This window comes from Sminthopsis crassicaudata, chromosome 3, assembly GCF_048593235.1.
Source record: "Sminthopsis crassicaudata isolate SCR6 chromosome 3, ASM4859323v1, whole genome shotgun sequence".
Taxonomy (NCBI): Eukaryota; Metazoa; Chordata; class Mammalia; order Dasyuromorphia; family Dasyuridae; genus Sminthopsis; species Sminthopsis crassicaudata.
Genome location: NC_133619.1, coordinates 261,199,017 through 261,223,795, shown reverse-complemented (window position 1 = coordinate 261,223,795; position 24,779 = coordinate 261,199,017). Strand labels below are relative to the sequence as shown.

The following is a 24,779-nucleotide window of genomic DNA, read 5'->3' as shown; positions in this document are numbered from 1 at the left end:
AAATTTTGCTGATCAAAAAAATAAAAATTAATTAAAAAAAATAAAATAGCTTGAATTTTATTGGATGAAATAATTTTGAAATAAAATTATTGAAGTACAACAGTCACTTGAGATCTACTGTTCAGCACAGCAGTGCCCTATATATTTTCTGCATGGGATCTTCAAGATATTGAAAGGGTGGGAAAAGAAAGAAATAAACATTTATTAAGTCTACAGAATAGTGTGTCCTGGATTCCATCCTAGGGACTTTATAATTATTATTTCATTTGATCCTCACAACAACCTTGTGAGAGTAGGTGCTATTATTATCCTCATTTCATAGTTGAGCAACTTGAAGCAGAGAGAAGAGACTTCCCTAACTTCAAACCCAGGGATATGTTTATCTACTATACCTCCTATCTGGATTACAGTGAATAAGGTGATATTTAATGTTTACAGAGTCCAGAATTGCCTTGATTCCTGGTTGAAGAAGTTATACTTTAAGGCTGCAGCTTCCACCAACTCAATTCATTATTCACCTTTCAGTGCATCACTACATTTGAATATTCTTCTGAATCATAGTAACAGCAAGTTATTCCCCTTCATCTGTACTCTGCTAAAGATGCTCTTACCTCAGACTCCTATGATTCAGAGGATCTTCATCCATGTGAAACAAATATGGTCCATGGTTCTATTTCTCTATTTTCTTTATGTCCCTATGATCTATGGCTCATACACGAAAAGATGTTCGGGCATTAGTAGAAGCTGAATTTTTTCAAATTTGGGCATCCTCTCCATTCTTAAATATTCTCATTCTTTTTAGTAATTACCCACAAATCAACTATTTCTTGTATCTCACAATATTCATTAATTGTATGATATTGAATATTTACTATTTCCTCACAGACTTTTCTTTCTTTGTCTGACCTTGTCTCCCATCATGCTACTAGTATATGGAGCAATGGAGTAAGCTGTCCACCTGTATCAGAAGTTGAGGGGACTTTTCTCCTTTCTACTGAATGGTATAGCGAACTCTTTCTCAGTACCTTACCCACTCCCATAATGCTCTAGATCTTGTAAATATTCCTGACACATGATTTTAGCATCTGATGATTTCATTCCTTTACACAATTCTCAGTTACTATCTCTTCTTCAAAAGCAGAAGCTATCCTGATTGTTTAGAACCTGCCCCAACTACCACTCAAATTGACCCATTTTAATGGCACCATAACTTCTGAATGGTGTTGATCAAAATGTCTATTTAATCTCTAGTCTCTCTTCACTCATCAAAATCCCAATGGCAAGATTGGAGGAAGGAATACAGAAAGCATAAAGAGAGCACTGAAAAATACAAGTTTCCTTCTTTTTGTGCTGATGGCTGTCATACTGCCCCTGAGTACAGTTGGGTCAGGAAAGTTTCTCTCTGATCTAGGGAGAATCCTAAAAGTCTCATTTCCCATGGTTAGTTTCCAATTTTGATCTTTCTTTTTATATAGAAGACATTTTACAGAGATGAAAAAGGTGATATTATAGGCACAGACTACATATTTACTTATTCATTTAGCCTCTCTTTGCCCAGTATGAATGAAGAGTAGGGATGAAATTAATGTGTGTGAATGATACCCAAGTACTTTTTATAGCAAGTTGCAGTAGTAATAAAATCATGGACGATTCATTTGATCATTATATTCTAGGGTGGGCTAGAAGGACATTGCTGTAAGTTTACTTCAGATCTTTATTTCTTTGGTAAAGGAAACTTCCTATCAGGAAATTCCCTATGGTCATAGAAAGTAGCCTGGGTTACTGTGAAGACAGAGTTAGCACCCTGGATACCTTAGAATCATCAGGATAAGCAAAAATCCTTTGTCTTTATTCTTAGTCTTTAGGGGGTAGAAGTAAAGAGAATGGACACAGGATCTCTGCGACCTTCCTTTTTTTCCTCTACTGCCAAAGTGAATCTGGCTTGTCTTACTCCACCCCCAATCCTTCCCACAATTCTCTGTATACACAAAAAGATGGAGCCAGCACAGAATAGTGGGAAGGGCCATTTTCCAAATATATTCTAATAGAGTATTGTCCAATAGGTAATTAGCCTTAAGTGCTCGGTTGTCTGACCAAGTGCATCAACTCAGAGTTTCAGCCCTTTACAGGTTACTGAAAGTTTAAGTTATTTGCCAAAAGTCTCATAGCCATTGTGTGTCAGAGATGAAATTTGAAGCTAGATATTGCTATCTCCAGAATTATTACTCCCATTTTACAGATGAGAAAAATAAAGGTCAGAGAAGTTAAGTGATTTACCCATGTTCATACATCTAATTTTAGAAGCAGTAATTGAACATACATCTTCCTGGCTTCACATTTTGCCCTCTAATAATTATTCCATACTTTTTCTTTTGTCAACATGTGTGCAACAATTAAATACATTAGTAAAAAGAAGAAAGAAATGAAAATTATCCCAGGTGTTTCTGTGCATTGTTTTCCACTAGATCTCAACAGAAAATTTCAGTCTGAAAAAGAAATACCTCAAATATGTCATGGATGAATCCTCATGGTATACTGCCCCCTAAAACCATCTGCCATTTTGTCACACTTGCTGCCTCACCCCACCTTCAAAGCTAATTACTTCATGTGAAGGTATTCTATGGGACCATTCTCTTAAAAGTACAGCTGACAGGTCCCCATAACACCTTCACTTTCAGTAATCAACCAGAGAACCTCAAAGCACAGGTACTGCTTGAAATGACAATATGATGAGGTCTAGATTTAGGGAACCAAAATGAGATTAGGGTTTCTGGTGGTCAGGGAGTTAAATAATAAGGTCTAGTGGCAGGATCGGGATTCAGGGAACCAAATGGAGAGGTTTGGCTCCCCTGCAACCCCTTGGGATTTGGCACAAGGATAGGGAGTTTTGGGGAACCCCCTTCTGGCTGTGCAGAGATTCTCTGTAAAGGAATTTACAGACCCAAAAAGCTAGATTGATAAAAGAGGTTTATTATGGGGATTGGAAGTAAGGTTAGAAATCTGACAGAGGCATAAAGTCTGGTTAGGGAAATAGGATAAGGAGAGGATAACACTGGAAAAGAGTATTATTCCAGGGGGCAGATCTATGGAAAATGGAGGTTTGCACTGAGAATGCAGTTCTCAGAGGTCATAAGGTCCTAGCAGAAAAGGGAGCTGCCAAGGTCTATCTGCAAAGACCTTAGTTGATGGAAGCTATTATATTGGGTGTCTTGGTGGGGGGTTGGGAAGCCTGAGTTGGGTGGCCCAAGCAAGTCAGCTCTGGGACAACCAGAGCAGATCAGAACCAGTGGAGGCCGGGAGAGCTTAAGTTGGCTCAGATCCAGTGGGGGCTGGGACAAGCCTGGATCTCCTATTGGAATTCAAAGGGGTGCTTTTGACCAGGATTTGTGAATCAAAGGCCCTGGCAACCTGGACCAATATGCCTCAGCCAGGAGGGGCTGGGAATCTGAAAGGAATCACAAATCAATAGGAAATACAGTTTCTTAAAGGGACCACAACCTACTTCAAATACACGAATAATAATAACAAAACTTTCTTCTCGTAAACCGTACTATTCCACAAATACACATGTAGTGCAGTGGAGCTTTAATACATTTATTTCAGAAGGCATAATCTTAAACACACAAACTTATTCCTCCACCATGTGTGGGAAGCATAATCCCTACCCCCCCTTTTGTACCATCTCAATCTCTTGGGAAGAAAAGAGTATTAGGTTTAAAAATCGGTTCCCATAGAACATAATCCCAAACACCCTGACTTCTTAAGGTTCCATGCTGCCTGGCTGGCTGCGCAATTCCTACCTGCATTTCTAACTCTAGGGTCATCATGGCTCAGACGTCCGGGTCCTGTAGGGATCACTTCTGGCACAAAACAGAAACTGAGGAGGACAGACAACATAGAACAGAAATAAACACCATCTATTTCAAAGCTGATGTAAAACAGGTAATAGGGGAAAAACAAGTGTCTCCTCTTTTACCATTTCAGTTCATGGCATTCACACTGGGCGGAGAAGAAAGGAATTGCAACTAAAAGGACATAGCTGAAAAGATGGCAGCAAGAGAGCAAATGACTCAATCTTACCACTGTTCAATTCGGGCAGCCAATCTAGGAGGCTACCCCCATACATAAGGAAGGAAATGTAGCAGGCTCCCTATTGAACCAAACTGGCCATGTTCAGAAAAACCAGTCTGGGCTACACAAAGCAGTGGGAAGAATGGACACACAGATTACACGCCTACAGCCAAGGAAACTCAGACTCCAGCCCTTCAGAGTACTGATACCTTTTCTCATAATGTCTTCCTCTGCCCCCTCGGGATACAGTGCATTTCTGAGCAGGTTGTTCAGTTAATTTCCATAGACCTGCTCTTTAACTTGACTTTGCAGCCAGGTGCCATGGGTCTGGTCTCCATTGATGGCTGTGTCTTCCATTAGTGAGTTTGCTCTTCTGTTTCCATATAGAGAAGGCAAAGAGGAGAGAGAAATTCTTCCTTGCCTCCATTGGAAGAGGTACAAGGGAAAAAAGAATGATTGCCTCCTATCAATTAGGTTCTTTCTCCATAACAAACATCCTTCTCAGTACTTGCTCTCGCTTTTGTAGGCTACCAGGAGCTAAACTGAGCCTTTATCCAATCAAAAGATTGTGTAAATAATGTGCTTTCCTTATAGAGACTATCTGGCCCCGCAAGTCAATCAATTCAGCTTCTACAAATGCCAGAACATCTCATGTATGAGCCAGGTCATAAAGACAAAAAAAAATATGAGGAATGGATCCATGACTCCCCACAAACCCTGCATTTAAGGAAGGCTCCGGGGACAGCTAGATTTCATTCATTTCTAGACGGTAGCCTGAACTATTTCTATCATACCTTAGATTGGGTATTTTTATTTTTTCCCTTATACATACATATTTTCAGTTTCCTTTTGTGTTATTTCATTAGAACATAAACTTGAGAACAGGTGTTGTCTTTGTTTCTGGTATATTTCCATTTCTTATTAGCCCACTGCCTGACCCAAAGTAAGTACTTAATAAATGTTCATTGGCTTGTTAACTATCAAATAAAAGTTTTTGTCACAATTAGTAAATCAAAACTTATTGGGGAAGATACAATTAGAGCAAATAACACATGAACTAACAGGCACTTATGGAACAATGAGATAGATTTATAATCCAAACAAAAACCTTTCTAATATTAGTGATATTAGTAATTTCCAATATTAGTAATATCATATCAAGATAGCTTAGAAAGATTAACACTATATCATCAGAAAGGAGGCAGGTAGATGATAGATGATCTTAGAATATATGCTAAATAAGCATAAGTGATATAGCAAGGCACATCAGTGGATGAATTCAAATCTGACCTCAGACACTTGACAGTTACTAGCTATTCGACCCAAGAAATCACTTAACCCCAATTGCCTTGCAACCCCCTCCAAAATGAATACAATAAGTAAATAAGTAGTATAGCAAAATCTGGTCTCAGACATTTACTAGCTGAACATCCCTGGACAAATCACTTTTGCCTAAAGTTTCTTCATGTGCAAAATGGAAATAAATAATACCTCCCAGGATTATTTTCAGGATCAAATGACATTGTAAAGCACTTGGCATAGTGCTTGACACATAGTAAGACATAAATGTTAGCTATCCTTATTATCATTGTTATAAAAATATTTACAAAAATACTTTTTGAACAAGTAGACATAGCTTTTTAAAGTAATGATATAGGCTGACAATAAGTACATAATGCTGGATTTATCCCCTGATAAAATGTATAAAAAGGCTAAGATCCAGGGGGGAAATCAAAAGACCCTCCATGAAGGACAACTACATGAACTCATAAAATAATACACTGAAAAATACCCATCAAATAAATGATTGAATCATTTGAATTTGTGTAAAGAAAATTAAGCATAAGTGTACAATCAGATCACTGACATCAGAAATTAGGGGGAAAAAGATTTTCTTTTAAGAATAATTAAGCAAAAAAAGGTTAAAACTATTGTTGCAAAAATTGAGCACATATTGAATCAAGACATCATTGGGTGATCAGAATTATTATACATGAGAAGCTAGGTTCTGAGAGGGAAATTCCTCCCTCTCTACACTGAATTATTCTGGAAACAGAACAAGGGAAAAATCAAAGGTTAACTGTCTCTCTAGTTGGATTCTTCATGACTCCCTTCTCAGAGTTTGTTCATATCTTTTAAGGCCACCAAAGACATATCTGATTCTTCAGCCAGCCAGTGGTTGGCATAAAATAATGAACTTTCTTTCTGCAATGAAAATCTGACCTTACATTTTCTTCAAATTTATAATCAAGGAACTCCACACCTCTTAAAGGAGTAAAGAAGTCTGCATGGCATAATTAATAGTGCTAGATTTGAATCAGAAAATATCTTAATTCAAATTTTTAACAGTTTATTTTCCTGTATAAATTAACAAATATATAAATTTGTTGTTCAGTTGATTTTCAGTTGTGTCCAACTCATGATCCCATTTAGGGTTTTCTTGATAAAAATATTAATGTGGTTTGCCATTTCCTTATTCATTTTTCAGATAAAGAAACTGAGGCAAATAGAAGTTGTATAGACAATTTCTCAGATAAAGGTCTCATATCTCAAATATATAAAGAACTTTATCAAATCTATAAAAATATGAATCATTCCCTAATTGATTCATCTAAAGTGGTGAAAGGATATGAACAGGCAGTTTTCCAATGAAGAAATCAAAACAATTTATAGTTATAGGAAAAAAATGCCCTTAATCACTATTGACTAGAGAAAAATTAAAATAATATTGTGATATTATTTTACATATATCAAATTTGCTTAAAGGAAGGGAAATGTGACAAATATTGGAGGGCATGTAGAAAAATTGGAACACTAATCAATTGTCAGTGGAATTGTTAATCTGACCATTTTGGAGAGCAATCTGGAATTTTGCCCAAAGAGTTAATTAAACTCCCATTACGGCCTTTGAGCTAGCAGTACCACTACTAGGTCTTTTTTCCAAAGATGATTAAAGTAAAAGGAAAAGAACCTATTTGTTTCAACATGTTTATAGCAGCACTTTGTGGTGACAAAGAACTGGAAATTATAGGGATGCCCATCAATTGGGGAATGGCTGAACAAGTTATTGTATGGAATACTGTTGTGATGGAATATTATTGTGCTATAAGAAATGATGATCTCAGTGATCCTAAAAAAAAAAAAAGACTTGCACAAAATAATGAAGAACAAAATGAGCAGAACCGACAGAATATTGTATACAGTAACAGCAATATTATTTTAAGAATGACCTTGAGTGAATTATTCATTTTGACTATTATAAACACCCAAATTAATTATAAAGACATGGGAAGTAAGACATTATCTGCATCCAGAAAAAGAACTGATAAATAGAAATATATATAAATAATTTTACATATATATACATATATATGTACATATATATATATATACATATATATATATATACACACACACACATATATATAAAATGGTATCCATCTCTAGGCAAAGGGGGAAAGGGAGAAGAAAAAAAATTAACATGATAACATATATTTAAAAGGAATATATATTTAAATGGGAATTTTACACATTTAATATACATTTATTTATATATATTTATATATACATATATAAATACATATTTATATATTTAAATAGCAAGTTATATAAAATAGATTTGCAGTTTTATATGCATGCATCTTTTTTATTGTCCTATGTTATAGAAATGCTTCTTTTATTCCATAAGTTTAAAATGAAATAAATTTTGCAAAAAGAAACTAAGGCAAAGAGGGTTAAGTTACTTGTCCAAAATGACATATCAGTAAGCATCTGAAGCTGGATTTCCACCTAACATGGCACTTTATTCCCTGAACCACTTAGCTGCCCCAATTATAAATACAGACCTCAAATTATTCTTAAGAATTTCACAAATAAGGGCAGCGAGATGGCACAGTAGATAGAGCACTAGCCCTGAAGTCAGGAAGGCCCGAGTTCAAATTCAGTCTCAGACACAGTCTCAGTCACAGATACCGTATGACCCTGTGTAAGTCACTTATCCCCGGTTGCCTCAGCCAAAAAAAAAAAATGACAAATTTTACTGAAATAAGAACATTATCATATTTTTTAAACTGTTGTTTAAATTGTTGATATAACATTGATTCATAAGAAATTTAAAACTTTTTTGATAGATTTAATTATAACAAATACTCAGAATGAAAACTTTCCAAACCTAGAGGCCTTGTGTATATCAAAAACATGGGAAGAACTATCATTCCTGATATCACGTCTTCTCCTGGAGTTATCCCAAACTTGCTTTTTCAGTGACCCTAATAGAGATGACTTTATATTCTAAGACATTAAATTATCATCATTTTATCCATTCCTTTACAAGACACTAATAGCAGGATGAATTATTCTAGGACCCTTTCACTCAGTGTTATTGAACATTATGAAAAGGCAAATTAAGAAATTTTTAAATTCAAATAAATAATTAATGATGAAATTGACAACTTCCCCCCAAAAAAAGCCAAACATCATTCATTTCCTGAGGAAATGGAAAATTAAAAAGCAAAGAAATTCTAAGCCAGGTTGCTCAAATCTAGAATTCAAACTGAACTAGTGGATGAAGGAAATACTTATAATAATTACTTTTATCTTCTGTAGGAAAGCCACATAAGGCTTTCAAGAAGAAAGTTAAAGTTAAGTATCAACACTGAGTAGCATTCTGAATTCAAAGCTGAAGACAAAGAATACTTTTAGCACTGAATACCTACATAATAACATGCTTAATGTATGCTTTTAGCATGGTTAATTTGAATAGAAAGCTAAGATGTGTCAAAAAAAAAAAAAAAAACCCTGTTAATATATCACAGGACTCATCAACCTAAAATCGCTATGCAATGATTAACAATCTTATCAAAGAGTACCCAGAGGCTGACCTAAGATGGTGGAGTAAAGAAAGCTTTACAGTTAAGCAGTTCCAACATTTCTTTCCAAACAACTGAAAAAATGTCTCAAACCAAATTCCGGAGTGGCAGAGCCAATGAAAGGTCAGAGTGAGACATTTTGCCAGCCCAAGAGAACTTAGGAGAGGCGAAGCAGAGGTCTGTGGCACTTAGATGAGGGTTGCCCCACAAAACACATGACAGGAACACCAGGTGTAAGCCTTAGAGGCTGTGGTTCAGCAGCAGCAGCTTCAGGAACTCTTAGCCCAGAGACTGGAAAGAGATTGCAGATGAATCCTGTGCTAACATTGGACGCAGAATGAGGCCCTATTGGGCAATTCCATTGTCCATATCCATTGCCAGATCTCAGTTCTAAGACAGAGAGGAGTGCTTGCAATTTAAAGGAAGCAGGAATCCCTTCTTGGGGAAGGGCTAGAATGAAGACTAGGACCAGTCTCTCTCTCCAGATCACATCCCTTTGGAAGCATTGGAAACTTCCAAACCCCAAGAACTAACTCCAAAAAAAAGCAGGACAAATAAGTCTGAAGCTTGGGACAGTATGAACCTCCTCACCTCAAGTTGAGTAGAGTCCAATTTTAAAATAAGGTTCAAAGTTAAGAAATGGACTGAGACAAAATGTTTGTGGCAGCCCTTTTTGTAGTGTCTAAAAACTGGAAGATGAATGGATGTCAATCAATTGGAGAATGGTTGGGTAAATTATGGTATATGAAGGTTATGGAATATTATTGCTCTGTAAGAAATGACCAGCAGGAGGATTTCAGAGAGGCTTGGAGAGACTTACATCAACTGATGCTGAGTGAAATGAGCAGGACAAGGAGAACATTATGCACTGCAACAGTACTGTATGAGGATATATCCTGATGGAAGTGGATATCTTCGACAATGAGAAGATCCAATTCAGTTCCAGTTGATCAATGATGGATAGAACCAGCTACCCCCCAGAGAAAGAACACTGGGAAATGAATGTGGACTACCTGCATTTTTGTTTTTCTTCCCAGATTATTTTTACCTTTCTGAATCTGATTTTTCTTGTGCAAGAACTGTAGGATATGTACACATATATTGTATTTAAGATATACTTTAACATGTTTAACATGTATGAGACTGCCTGCCATCTAGGGGAAGGGGTGGAGAGAGGGAAGGGAAAAGGGAAAGTGGAAAAGTAGTGATTGCAAGGGACAATGTTGAAAAATTACCCATGTATATTCTGTCAATAAAAAGCTATAATTAAAAATAAAACGGACTGAGAAAATGAGCAAACAACAACCAAAAATAAAACAAACCTGACCATAAAAAGCTATTGTAGTGACAGGAAAGATCAAGCCATAACTCAGAAGAAAACAACAATGTCAAAAACTACAAATAAAACCTCAAAGAAAATTTGTGAATTGAATATAAGCCCAGTAAAAATTTCTTGGAAGAGAAATTATTTTCAAAATCAAATGAGCATAGTCCAGGAAAAACAGAAGATGAATGAAAGCAAAGCAAGAAAATTATGAAAAAATAATTAAGCTTGTTAGAGGCACCAAAAAATACTGAGAAAAATAACATCTTTAAGGGGAAAAAAAAGCAGAATTATCCTAATAATAAAAGGAATACAAAACCTCACTGAAGAAAATAGCTCCTTAAAAATTAGAAGTCAGCAGGTGAGAACTAATAACACCATGAGAAATCAGAAACAATAAAACAAAGTCAAAAAAATGAATAGAAGATAATGTGGAATGTCTCATTAGAAAAACAACTGACCTGGAAAATAGATCCAGGAGAGATAATTTAAGAATTATTAGACTAAATAAAAAGAATGATCAACAAAGAGAAGATACCATATTTCAAGAAGTTTTCAAGGAAAACTTTCCTAGTATCTTTGAATCAAAGGGGAAAATAAAAATTTAAAGAATCTACCAAAACCTCTTGAAAGAGATGCCAAAATGAAAACTCCTGGGAACACCATAGCCAAATTACCAGGAAGCTCTGTAAAGTGCAAAGAGAAGATACTACAAGCCAAGAAGAAAATATTAAAATGCCACAGGATCACAAAGGATTTAACACCTATCACATTAGAGAAACAGAAGGCTTAGAAAATAATATTCTGGGAGGCAAAGGATTACAACCAAAAATGACCAATCAATAATCAGCCAACTAACCAACAACCAGAAAAACTAAGTATAAGTATTCAGGGGGGAGGAAATAAACATTTAATAAAAGCAAAAACTTTCAAGAATTTCTGATGAAAAGACCAGAGATGATTAGAAAATTTGACTTTCAGATACATGACTCAAAACATTAAGTATTCAAATATGCAGAAATAATTATGAAAAAAAAATCATAAGGGCCTCAAAAAGGTTAAGTTGTTTATACTTCTATACAGGAAAATGATACATATAACTTCTAAGAACTTTTTCAATAGTAGAGCAATTAAAAGGATTCTACATGGGGGCACAGGTGTGAGTTGATTATGTTGAAATTATCTCAAAAATATGGAAGGAGAAGAAAAAGAGATGTATCTCACATATAAAAAGGGCACAAGGAAGAGTTTACAGTGGAAGGGGAAATGAAAGGGCAAGACTTGAATCTTATTCTCATCTGAACTTGTTCAAAGAGGTAAGAACATATATACACATTTAGTTAGGTATAGAAATCTCTATTACTGAAGAGGGAAGAGGGTAAGAGTATGAGAGAGGTGGGGTGATGAGAGAGAAAAAACTAAAGAAAATGATGCTGTTATTGTCATTCATTAATTTCAGTCATTTCCAATCTTTGTGATAACATTTGGGATTTTCTTGACAAAATAGCTTGCTGTTTCTTCTATTCATCTCCTAAATCTCTTTCTTATTTTTTTTAATGATTTGTCACTGTCTTTTCCAGCTTATTTTACAGATGAAGAATTAAGTAAATTAAAAATCCCCAATTAAATACCAAAATGAGAAACTGAAAATCAAATGAAAGATTAATAAAAATTGGAAACAAGAAAGCCATTGAACTAATAAATAAAATTAGGATCTGATTTTATGAAAAATGAAATAGATAACCCGTTGGATAATTTTCTTAAAAAAAAAAAAAAAGCAAGAAGGAAACCAGATTACCAGTATCAAAAAGGAAAAAATGTATGCAACATCCACTAACACTTGATGAAATTGGTGCAATTTTTAGCACCTATTTGGCCCAATTATATGCCAATAAAACTGATCATGTAAATTAAACGAATGAATATTCACAAAAAATCCCCAGACTAATAGAAAAGGAAATAGAATACATAAATAACTCTGTTTTAGAAAAAGAAATTAAATAAACTATATATAAGCTAAGAAAATCTCAAGGAAAAGATGGATTTGCATATGAATTCTACCAAACATTTAAGGAACAATTAATTTTAATACTACATAAATTATTAAAACAATACTTAAAGGACTCCAACCAAATTCCTTTTATGACAAAAATATCTTCTTTCTCTAATTTTTATTCACTTTAAACTTCAACAACAAGAAAAAAATGAACATGTACATAGTACAACATAAGAAGAAGTTTCAATATAAACCCATAAATTTCCATTTTACAATGTTTACCCTTTTTTAAAATAAATAATACATATAATTTTCAAAGCTACCCTGCTTTCCTATGGTTCCTTCTGATTTTTCTTTGGGTCTCTGCTGTGTACTTTTTTCCTCCTTTTCTCCTTCCCTACTCCTCTCTCTCTCTCTCTCTCTCTCTCTCTCTCTCTCTCTCTCTGTCTCTCTTAGTTATAGCTTTTTATTGACAGAACATTTGTATGGGTGATTTTTTACAATATTGTCCCTTACACTCACTTCTATTCCGACTTTTCCCTTCCCTCCCTCCATCCCTTCCCCTAGATGGCAGGCAGTCCTATACATGTTAAATATGTTAAAATATATCCTAGATACAATATATCTTGTTGCACAAGAAGAATTGGTTTCAGAAGGTAAAAATAACCTGGGAAGAAAAACAAAAATGCAAATAGTTTACACTCATTTCCCAGTGTTCCTTTTTTGGGTATAGCTGATTCTGTCCATCATTGATCAATTGGAATTGGATTAGCTCTTCTCTATGTTGAAGATATCCACTTCCATCAGAATGCATCCTCTTTTGTTGTTGACGTATATACTGATCTCCTGGTTCTGCTCATTTCACTCAGCATCAGTTCCTGTAAGTCTCTCTAAGCCTCTCTGTATTCCTCCTGCTGGTCATTTCTTACAGAACAATAATATTCCATAACATTCATATACCACAATTTATTTAGCCATTCTCCAATTGATGGGCATCCACGTAGTTTCCAGTTTTGGCCACTAGAAAGAGGGCTGCCACAAACATTTTGGCACAGACAGGTCCTTTTCCCTTCTTTAATATCTCTTTGGGATATAAGCCTACCTTCTCCACTCTTGAGAAGGCACAAATACACAGACACACACACACACACACACACACACTCACACACTCATAAACTATGCTATACATGTTTCTCTTTATTAGTTCTTTCTTTGAATATGGATAGCATCTTCTCCATAGGTCTTTTATACTTGATGTGGAATTAATTGATCTTTAAATGTTTGGTACAATTAACTTTTTTTTCTTAGAAAATTTGTTTAATGACCTATTCATTTTCTTTTTTTCCAAAACATTTATTCTATTTCCTTTTCTATTAATCTAAGCAGTCTACATATTTGTAAATTTCTTCCATTTCACTTAAATTGTTGAATTGATTGGCACATAATTGAGCAAAATAACACTTTATAATTACTTTGACTTCATCAGCATTATTGGTATATTCACCCTTTTCGTTTTTAATACTAGTGATTTGGATAGAGCACCAGCCCTGAATTCAGGAGGACCGGAGTTCAAATCTGGTCTCACACACTTAACACTTCCTAGCTGTGTGACCCTGGGCAAGTCACATCCCTAGCCTCAGGGGGAAAAAAAAGAGAAAGAAAGGAAATGGAAGGAATAAGCATAGGAAATGAAGAAACAAAACTGTCATTCTTTGCAGATTAGCGTGATATACTAAGAACCTTAGAAAATTAATTTTAAAATAACTAGATGAAATTAAGAATTTTAGCAAAGTTGCAAAATATAAAATAAACTCACATAACAAACCCATCAGGATTTAAATATATTACCCCCTAAAAAGCCAACTGGAAGAAAGAGAGAAATTCTATTTGAAATAACTGCAGACAGTATAAAATGCTTGAGAATCTACTTGAAAAGACAAATCCTGGAACTATGTTAACACAATTACAAAAATTTTTTCAGACAAATAAAGATAGATTTAAACAACTGGAAAAATTTTAATTGCTCATGGGTGGGCTAAACCAATAGAATACAAATGATAATTTTATCTAGTTTAATTTACTTACTCAGTTCCATATCAATCACACCATTAAAGAATTATTTTATGAAGATAGAAAAATAATAACAAAATTCATCTGGAAAAACAAATAGTCAAGACTATCAAGGAAATCAATGAAATGTGATGGAAGGCAGCCTAACAATACAAGATTTACAACTATTTTACTGATTGGTAATAAAGAATCCAGTACTGGCTAAGAAATAGAGCAATGTATGAGTGAATAGATTAGTAGTAATGGCCCTAGTAATGCAATGTTTGATAAATCCAGAGATCTAAGCTTTGGAGGCAAAAACTCTCCATGTACCAAAAATTGCTAAGAAAACTGGATAGCAACTTGGCAAAGAGCTAGGGATCAGCACCTTATAATATATACCAAGATGTCCTCTAAGGTTCTATTCTAACTCCTCTTTTCCTATATTATCTCCTAGACTTCCTCAGCTTTCATGGATTCAGTTCATCTCTTTGCAGAGGATTTCCAGATATATGTGTCCATTTGAAATCTTTATCCTTAGCTCTACTCTTGCATCCTTAACTTTTCCTTGAACTATGTAACTCATAGGCATTCTCTAACTCAATATATTTGAAGCATAACAGGTTATCTTTTCCAAAAATCTTCCCTTTTCCCAACTTCCCAGGAAATGCCCCAGTAAACCTGAACCAGGTTTTAGAAGCAACTGAGTCAGCAGCAAGGGCTTCTGGAGTTCTCTGGTTTCAGTTAGAAAGTTGGGCAGCTGGTCAGAAGGAGATCACAAAGGTTTCTTTGATAGCAGTGGGGTACAGGACTCTGTTGCATTATCCATATGCAGATAAGGTGTGTACCTGGGTCACTGCCCCACTGACTCATTAGAGCTTGCACAGGGAAGCAGGGACCCTGGTCACAGTGCCAGTTTAGAAAAGAACACTTGGACTTGCTAACAGACCAGAAGGCAGGCCTGGAGAGTAGTCAGCACACTTCTTAAAGTACACCATCTGAGAAGAACCAAAAACTTATATATCATCCAAACTAGGTCTGAAAACAGCTATATAAAGAAAAAAAAAAAAAAAAAAAAAACTAAAGTTTTCCTCCACATCAGGAGCAGAGTCCAACTTTAACAAAAAGTTAAAATAGAATAAGTTGGGAAAATTAGCCAACAACAAAAGAACCTGATCATTGAAAGTTACTGAGAGAAGATCAAAACACAAACTCAAAAGCCAACAAAGTTGAAACAGCTATATGCAGTTTCAAAAAAAAATGTAAGTTGGTCTCAGGCCATAAAGGAATTCCTGAAAAAGCTACAAAAGGATTTTAAAAATCAAATAAGAGAGGGGGGGGCAGCTAGGTGGCAGCTAGGTGGCGCAGTGGATAGAGCACCAGCCTTGAATTCAGGAGGACCGGAGTTCAAATCTGGTCTCAGACACTTAACACTTCCTGGCTGTATGACCCTGGGCAAGTCACTTAACCCCAGCCTCAAAAAAAAAAAAAAAAAAAAAAAAAAAAGAGAGAGAGAGGGAAAGGGGGAGAAGAGAGAATAAGAGTAATATAAGAAAATCATGGTGGGGGAGGGAGGGGAAAGCCAACAGTTTGGTAAAGAAGGCACCAAAAATGCTGAAGAAAATAACATTTTATCAAACAGAATAGTTCCAAATTATAAAAGAAGTGCAAAAATCCACTGAAGGAAAAACTCCTTAAAATGCAGAATTAGCCAGATAGAAAAGATGCACTGAAGACAATAATTCCTTTAAAATGTGCCTTTTAAAAAAATGAGCCTTTAAAAAAATAAAATTAAAAAAAAAACATCAAAAGAATGAAGAGATAGAAGAAAATATCAAAGCTTCCATTGGAAAAACAACTGAATCTGAAAATTGATTGAGGAGAGATCTTAATTTGAGAATTACAAGACTACCTGAAAGTCATGATCAAAAAGAACCTGGACTTCATAGTTCAAGAAATTATCAAGGAAAATTGCTTTGCCATTTTAGAACCAGCGGATTAAATATAAATTAAGAGAATACACCAGTCACCACCTCCTGAAAGAGATCTGAAAATGAAAACTCCCAGGAATATTATAGCCAAATTCCAGAGCTCCCCAGTCAAGGGGAAAAAATTGTAAGTGTCAAGAAAGAAACAGTTCAAATATTGTAGAAAGATAATCAGAATAACACAGAATTTAACTGCTTCTGCATTTAAAATCCAGGTTTGGAATATGATATTTTAGAGGACAAAGAAGCTAGCATTATAAACAAGAATCACCTACCCAGAAAAACTGAGTTATAATCTTTCAGGGGAAAAAATTTTATATTCATTTTTAAATAGAAGATTTTCAAGCATTCTAGATAAAAAAAGATCAGAACTGAATAGAAAATTTGACTTTCAAATACAAGATTCAAGAGAAGCATGAAAAAGTAAATAGGAAAGAGATGATAAGGTATTCAACAAAGTTAGGTTGTTTACAGTCTTACAGAAGAAGATGAAACTTATAAATCCTAAGAACTTCATCATTATTAGGGCAGTTGGAAGGAGATAATGGATATAATTTGAATATGATGGGATGATATACAAAAAAAAAATTAAGTAGTGAGAAAAAGATGCAGTGGAGGAAGGGAAAAGTAGAATAGGGTAAATTATCTCACATAAAAGAAGCACTAAAGATTTTTATAGTGGAGAAGGAAATAGAGGGAGGTCATGGCTGGCAGACAGTGCTTGAAAGGATAGTCAGGTTAAAGTATTCTCCTGGAGGTAGCTAAAACAAATGGAGTGGCATCCAGGGTGGGGATGGTGACATTTGGGAATGAGGCCCTTGCACATAATGCATCAGGTCGCATCTGTGGGCTGCCTTGAGGATGCTGAAGGCCCACCCAACAATCCTGAATGCCCCCACTGCCCATGGAGCTCCCTAGACTGACTAAGGAGTTATCTTCCCACTGGCAGGGCCCATAGAGTTTCACCAGGGGAGCTGGAGAGAAAATGCTAATCTTAAGTGGCTCAGCCACCTTTTAAGTTATTTGGTAAGTGAAGGCTGGGCCCTTGTCACTTGTAAAGAGCTGGGCAGGCCAAACAGAAGTTTCCCCTGACTTGTCTCAGGGATTAGAAGCTGGCCTGAAGGTGTTTGAAACCATCCAGAAAGGGGGGCAGCTAGGTGGCACAGTGGATAGAGCACCAGCCTTGAGTTCATGAGGACCCAAGTTCAAATCTGGTCTCAGACACTTAACACTTCCTAACTGTGTCACTTAACCCCAGCCTCAGAAAAAAAGAAGAAAGAAAGAAAGAAACCACCCAGAAAGAGAAAGGCTATGTCTCCTTTCTTCCCCAAAGAGCTTTATGAAGGGTATAAGAGTCAGGGAGCTGGGGAATTAAAGATGCCAAGGTCAGAGACAAATGGGCACAGGTGCATATTTAATGGGAGAGCTTTTTGCTGTCAAAAGTTCCCTTTCTTTACTTAATATCCCATGATTGTGCAAAATATGAAAACCAGCTTTTATGCTCAGGTAAGTCATCTATTTAAACAATTCTCTGAGTAATTTATGGAATTTTTTTCTCAAATGGTGGGCTACTGACTTAATGATCAGGTAATCAAATTCAGAACTCAAAAGTTCAGTTATAGTCCCAAGAGATTTTTTTCTCTAATAGCAAATTCTACCAATTGCAGCTTAGAGCTATTTATATTATTTTAAAAGTTTACCAGGATTTAAACTCATAGGAGATCTTGTTAATTTTGTTTTATATATTTAAACTTATCCTGGTGCAAAGGATTTATCATTAATCAAGTGTATAGATTCTTAGTAAACACATTCCTTGTTTAGAAACTATAAATCTTAAACAGGCTCAGTTTTCAGGACTGATGACCTTGCTTACCCTGATAGTTTCAAGAAAACTGGCAAGCTTATAAATTAAGGGGTATGACAGAGACCCCAGGGAAGGGGCTGAGGTAGCTGTTTTATACCTCTCCCCACTCTGTGAAAGGGGAAAGGAATTCATAACTCATACTTGGAGGTAAACTGATAAGGCTTAACATGATGAAAATAACTCCAAGTAACTTAGTTAACAAGTTTAGAATTTTCCTAAATAATATCCAAATAATTATAGCTGTAGTTTCTATTCCCTTAAATAAGTTTCCCCTTTTGTTTAGGAAGAAAACAAGACAATCCTTAAAATTGAGATAGAACATATTTTTAAATTGATTTAACTTTAGTTAATGAGATTCCCTAGCTACTAATTAAATGTTCTAGACAAACTGAATTGCAATTTTCACACAAATCATTTCTGTTTTATGAGCCAGGAAAAGAGCTAAGGTTCCAGTTTTTACTGACAGGACCCTCAGAAGTCTGATTCTAATTAACTAGAGTTTTTAAAGTAGTGGCAAACTGCTTTTTTGTTTTCCTAAAAAGTTCCAAAACTCTCAACACTATTAGTTCAAATAGATCCCTTTAGTGAGCTTTCCTTTAAAATTACTTTTACCATCATATCTTAAACAAATTCCCAAATTATTTTATATACACATAGAAATCCTTTATCTATTGGTCACAAAAAAACCCCATAAAGTTATCAAATATGAAGCAATTATATCCAGAAAAGCAGTTAACATTTGTATAGCATATTTTATGCTAAGCACTTTTTGCAATAATGTGGTCTTCACAACAATTATTTCTCTTGACAAATCAGAAAACTGGGCAGAGATATATTAATTTGCCATAAATTACATAGCTAATACGTATATCCATAATTGAGACAGAGAATAATGGTCTTATCAAATCCAGAGGCTGACTGGCTTTCTGAGTGCTGCCAAAGGTACCCAAATTCTTCCCAGGCAGTTCCTGGACAGAAACTGTTGAAAGCTGGGGTGACTGGTGCCAGGATATCTCTTTGATGGTAGTTTTAGGTACCAGAGCTCGGGGAATGCTATTGGGCCTACCACCACTACTCACCAACTGGGTTGGGGAGGTATTGAGACAAGATCATGTGGGGTCCCCATGGCTTTGTTTCCCCTGTTTCTACAGGTGAGGCAGGATTTGAGTTTTAATCTGATCTGAGATGAGAGGGGTTAGCAAATAGAGGGACTTGGGCTATATTGATCTTGTTAGCAATCCCCACAGCAAAGATACACGCAAGACTACTCTGGGGAGCAGAGTGGATTCTGGGGTGTTTTTCCAAAAAAGCAGAAGGGGACTCTGGACAAGATAGGAGACAAAGAAAGGTTAGCAAAAAGTTGCTATTTACCTAATTTGGTTTTTTCCTTTTCTTTTCTATCAGAAAGGAACAAATTCCTGGAATTATCCCTAATGTTTCAGGAATTTTTTCTTGCAATCTCAAAATGATTATTTGCCAAACTTCTTAATCATTGCTTTCAAAATTTTGAGAATTTGCTAACATGTTTTGCTCTCAAAACTTTTGAGAATCTGTAAAGATGTTATTTAAATTTTAATTAGCTTACTTTTTTTTTTAATAGCCCTGAGCTTGGCCAGAGCTGAAGTCCTCAGAAAAAAAGTTAGGCAGGCTTTTAAAAATATATTTCCATCATTTTAACTTCAGCATAGAGTTGTTGTTGGGGGGGAGGGGAGATTTGAGGAGGGTTGGGTTTTTTTTTTTTTGCTGGTTGCATCTTAAATCTTTCCAGGTAACAAAATCTAGCTCACAGAGCAAACATGATGCAGACATTCTGCCCAGAGACACCAACACAGACAAAAATAATATTAAAGAGGACTGTCCCATCTTTGCTAAAAGCCATAAAATTTCTTTGCCAAAACCTATCCTGTGTACTTCTGTTTTCTCTGACATCCCAGAGAAAGTGAAAGGGTGGCAACATTTCCCTAGGAACTTGCCAAAAATTGCAAGAATTTCCCAGTCTGGACATTCCTGGTCAAGGAAAATTTGCTCAATGTGGAGCACATGACAATCCAGACAAGCCTTCCCCCAGTGGCTTGGGGAGTCTTGCTATAGGATTGTGGGAGAAAAAAAGGGGAAGGGGGCTTACCTTGACAAGGAGGGAATCAATCCAGAGGAGGCCAGACTCTCCTTGTATTGGACCATCAAATGTTGAGGTTGGAAGAGGAACCCCAAAAGTTTGGGGTCACAGATCAGTGTCACAAGGTATCTCAAAAGAAATTGCAAGTCTGAATCAAGTCAAGGGGCAAAGTTTATTGTAATTGTAATGCCATTGCAAAGTGGGCTGAATTTCCAAAAGAAATTAGCAAAGAAACAGAAGCAAGGAGATACATTTATCCAGATTTCTATCATTGACATATTAATTTTATGGCTCTTAGGCAGGAGAGAGGAGTCAGGAATTTGGTTCTCCCAAGGTAAGATTATCAGTCAGCAATGAATTGAGGAGTGGTCTCTGAAATCAGGCAGATTATCAGAACAATAGCATTCCTAGGTTGAGCATGAAGAGGCAAAGCCAGAGAACTTTGGAATCAGAAAGATTGCCAGAACAAACCCCGCCAAGGTCAGGGGATCCCAAAACCACCTCTATATTTCCCTGGAAGCTATACCATATCAAGGGGAAATAATTAGATGTAAGAAAATACACAATAAGCATAATTTTTAAAAAATTTACAGGAAGTTTCTCTAATAAAGACCTTATTTTTCAAAAATATAGAGAATTGAATAAGAAATTTATAAGAATCAAATTTACAAGTCATTTCCCAATTGATAAGTGGTCAAAGGATATCAAGGATATCAACAGGCAGTGTTTAGAGGAAATAATCTAAGTTATCCAAGGTCATATGAAAAAATATTCTAGATCACTAATAACTAAAGAAATACTAATTAAAATAATTTCCATATAATCCCTCATACTTTTATGACAGAAAAAGAAAATGATAACTATTGGAGGTAATAGATCATTTACAATTAGTTGTATATACTAATATAATCATTTACCACTTTATATATCCTTGAGAAAATAAAAACAAGTAGTGATTGAGATTAAGTAGTGAGTAAATATATACATATATATATGTATATGTATATGTATGTATATGTATATGTATAGTCAATTAACAATCATATCTCTAATTGTGTAATTATTGGTATTTTTGGAAATAAACATTAGCTGACTAAGGAATACTTTCCTCCCCCTATTTTCTGGAAATACAATGAATCAAATATTGCTGGAGCAACTGACTCTTCCCACTGAAGCCCACATCCATTTCAGTCATTTTTTTTCCCCTCCAATTTCCCCCTCTCTTTTGGTAAGGCTTTCTGTCTCAGAAACCCCACTCTCACCTCTTAGTCCTCAAAGTTGGAGAACATAGTGAATCAAATTCAGCTTGCAATAACAGACTTGCTAACATCCAGAAAGAATAGCCTGAAGCCATGTGCAATCCGTTCTCTGCTGTTTTGTGTTTTTTATAGAATTAGAAATAAAATACAAATTACAGTTAGTCATGACCCCATATAGCACCCATCCACAAAGCTGAAGAGGCTAGTTATCCACCAGTTCTACTCTATGAAACCAAACAACCAAAAAATTTCCCTATTTGCATTGTTTGCTAATTAAATACAAAACAAAAATTACCCAAAGGAAATTCACAATTCTGAATAGACTGCAGATTTTTCTGTGTGAAGGAAAACAGAAATGAAATTGGAGTACAGATTATAATGAGAAAACAAATTTTAACAAAAGAACCTATAGAGAGGAAATGGAATAAAAAGTGAGAAACCTTGCTATTCTTTCCCAGAATATTAGAGATAAATAATTTAGCCCACCTACCTTGTCCACAAAGGTATTTTCTTACTACCTTAGCTTTGACAGAAACAATCATAGGTAGTTTCTGTCTTTTTGATCACTGTTATTTTCATTTTCTTTTTAGTTCCAGGCCATGATGACAGTCAGGACCACTGCTACAATGCTATGAACTTGTTGGACTTTGCCCTGCTAATGCTCCTAGTTGTACTTTCTATTCCAGAGGCCCTTGGGCTTCCCACATGTTGTGATCTGTAATCCCATACAATTCAATCCCAAATCATACAATATTCCTTCCATCTTTTTTAGGTCAGAGTGATGCTGCTCTTTAAGCCATGGGACTACTAATTATAAAAGCATAGGATCTTAGGACTAAATGTAAAGGAACTTTGGAGACTATTAAGTCCAAGCCTTACATTTGTCAAGTGAGAAAAATAATGCACAGACAGGTGAATGACTTGCCCATGATCACACAGCTAATACGCATCTATGGCAGGAATTGAACAGGTATTCTTGACTCCAGATCCAATGTTCTATCCACTACACCAACAATACTCAACTTCATATCAGGACCCCTTGCACTCTTAAAAATTGATTGTTCCCTCAAAGAGCTTTTATTTATGTGGGTCACTGTAAAAGGCTGAAACTATGAAAAGGTGTGCTTGAATCAGACAAGGGAGCACTTAAGGCTAATTATTCATTATGAGACAATGACTCTATTAGCATTTGTTTGGATAAATGGTTCTTCTCACAGTTGATCCTGGCTCGGTGTTTGATGTTAAGATAATTGTAGGAATTGAAGATGGGGTGAGAGGCGAACTCACTTGGCCACAGGACAAGGAGGAGAAAGGTGGAGATTATGGACTCCAGAATCGAGAAGAGATCTTTGGCAAAACTCCTGGCAGTTTGCCTGCTTCTCCCCCTAAAGTCCAAGGACTTTTACTTGTCCTGACTCTGGCTGATCCTGAGGCCTCCAGGGAGCTAGCCTGGCCTTAACAAGTCACATCTATTAAAATTTACCTTATTACAAATCAGAGCATTTTAGTATTGTTACATTAAATAGTTTTGACCTGATGAACCTCATGAAAGGATCTCTCTCATAGACTCTTGGGGGGGGGGGGGTGCAGACCACACTTTGACAACTGCTGCCTACAATATAATGTAGACTTAGGGTCCATAGACTGGTCAGTCTTTGGAAATTTGGAAATTTACTCAGCTTGTAGATCTGCCTCCAAAGAAGGCTAAATATGAATGGCATAATTGTGAGTATTTACATACTTATAGATTAAAAGTAAAGAATAATTATTTCAGGGCATGTATTGCTAAATTCAGATTTGGCTAAATCAACTTTTTTTTTTTCCCCTGAGTCTGGGGTTAAGTGACTTGCCCAGGGTCACATAGCTAGGAAGTGTTAAGTGTCTGAGACCAGATTTGAATAAATCATCTTTTTAAAACATCTGTGATGGTCTTTGACATAAAAAATTTTCACTTTATGAATGGACAGTTTAAAGATGTTTTGAAGACAAATTCCTCAGAAGAAATAAATATCACATCACAGTCATGATCTTTGTGTGTGTTATATATAACAAGTCTATGCTCCAAATAATTTAAAATTAACAGAAAAATCAATCTCATATACTTTTATAATAAATCCCAAATCCTGAAATCACCTCAAGAATGATTGCTATTATATACATATATTGTATTTAATTTATACTCTAACATATTTAACATGTGTTGGTCGACTTGCCATCTGTGGGGGGAGAGGGTAAGGAGGAAAAAATTGGAACAAAAGTTTTGGCAATTGTCAACTTTGTAAAATTACCCATGCAAATATCTGGTAAATAAAAACTATTATTAAAGAAAGAAAGAAAGAAAGAAAGAAAGAAAGAAAGAAAGAAAGAAAGAAAGAAAGAAAGAGAGAGAGAGAGAGAGAGAGAGAGAGAGAGAGAGAGAGAGAGAGAGAGAGAAAGAAAGAAAGAAAGAAAGAAGGAAGGAAGGAAAAGAATGATTGCTATTTATTTAATCCAAAATAAGGATTAAGTAAAAACTACATTTCTCTTAAATCTTAAAAATTATTTTTAATAGCCAGTAACATCTTTCAAAAACTAAGAAAGCTATCATATATAATTTTTTTAAAACTTTGCATTAGTAAAGACATACTAAAATCCATACTACCTAAAAACTAGCTGTGCTTTTTTTTGTGCTAGGGGCGTACACACATGCCAAACTTTTTGCCAAAGCTTTTTTCTGCTTTTCCTTTTGCCATCATCCCCCTTTCATTCCCTCCCTTCTTCTTGATAGTCCCACACAGGCATGGTGTTAGGCTAGTTTGGGGGAGAGGGGGGTTGTTTTGTTTTTTGATAGGCTCTTTGGTCACAGGAAGATTTAAAAGGGGCCTAGCCTGGAACACCAAGAAGCTCCATCTAAGTGGTTGCTGCCCTCTAGGGGATATTTTTCTAATATGAGTGATAGTTGGCTGTGCTTATTCCAAAAGCAGGGGGAATCGTGTTTTGTTTTAAGTGAGTTTTCTTTCAAATGATTTCTTTTAATCTATTATTCATCAAAGTGATTTTTATTGTCGTTACAATCCCTAAGTTCCTTTTATTGCATTTTACTGACAAGCCTAAAATTACGAAATTGGTCTAGTTTAGATCTGGCCCAGAACCTGGACCACCAGTTCAAACATCATCATGATATCTTTATTGGGTATTATTTTGACATATGAGGAGAGTGGTCTGCAGATACTGTATGCTAAAGAACGTAACCCATGTTTCTATA

General features: G+C 35.5%; 1 protein-coding gene across 3 annotated transcripts in view; it reads left to right on the top strand.

Moving 5' to 3' along the window:
* Positions 1-24,779, top strand: part of NCAM2 (neural cell adhesion molecule 2) — a 271,041-nt gene that overhangs the window by 226,501 nt on the left and 19,761 nt on the right. The gene's annotated exons all lie outside the window — the stretch shown is intronic.